This window comes from Tupaia chinensis, unplaced genomic scaffold, assembly GCF_000334495.1.
Source record: "Tupaia chinensis unplaced genomic scaffold, TupChi_1.0 Scaffold000232_3, whole genome shotgun sequence".
NCBI classification, from domain to species: domain Eukaryota; kingdom Metazoa; phylum Chordata; class Mammalia; order Scandentia; family Tupaiidae; genus Tupaia; species Tupaia belangeri.
In genome coordinates, this window is record NW_006159709.1 from 392,472 (window position 1) to 393,284 (window position 813).

At 38.4% G+C, this 813-nt stretch overlaps 1 long non-coding RNA gene across 1 annotated transcript in view; it reads left to right on the forward strand.

The window, feature by feature from the left end:
• The window catches only part of LOC102491838 (uncharacterized), a 279,406-nt gene that overhangs the window by 51,840 nt on the left and 226,753 nt on the right, over positions 1-813 (forward strand). The gene's annotated exons all lie outside the window — the stretch shown is intronic.

The following is an 813-nucleotide window of genomic DNA, read 5'->3' on the forward strand; positions in this document are numbered from 1 at the left end:
TTCCATGAATCTTTTGATTTCAGTCTTTATTTCTTCAGTAGTTGTGGAGTCATTCAGGAGTAGTTTATTTTGTTTCTATGTATTTGAGTATTTTTGATGTCAAGTTTAATTCCATCATGGTCAGAGAAGATGCTGGATATAGTTTCTATGCCTTTGAATCTGTAGAGGCTTGCTTTGTACCTTATGATGTGGTCAATCTTCAAGAAGATTCCATGTGGGGGTAAGAAAAAAGTGTAACTTGTGGTTTTTGGATGGAAAGTTCTATAGATGTCTGTCAATTCCATTTGATTTATGGTCTCATTTAGATCCTTTATCTCTTTATCTATTTTTTTGTCTAGACCATCTGTCCAGAGGGGATAGTGGGGTCTTGAGGTCTCCAACAATTAGTGTGTTGCAGTCTATCTTCCCTTTTAGATCTAACAGTCTTTCCTTCACATATTTGTGTACTCCTGTGTTTGGAGCATAGATATTTATATGCGTTATATCTTCTTGATTGATTGACCCTTTTACCTCAATATAGTGCCCTTCTTTGTCTCTTTGAACAGTTTTTGTTTTAAAGCCTATTTTGTCAGAAATTAGTATCACAACTCCAGCTCTTTTTTGGTTCCCATTTGCATGGAAAACCTTTTTCTAACCCTTCACTTTCAGTCTATGTATGTCTTTATCCATGACATGGGTTTCATGTAGGCAACAGATATAAGGTTTCTGGTTTTTTATCCATTCAAGCCAGGGGTCTACAGAGATAGGGGTCTCTGGGCTTGGGGTTGCTGGGCCTAGAGCTGGGCTGGGGGCCCTGCCTCAGTGCACCTTAGA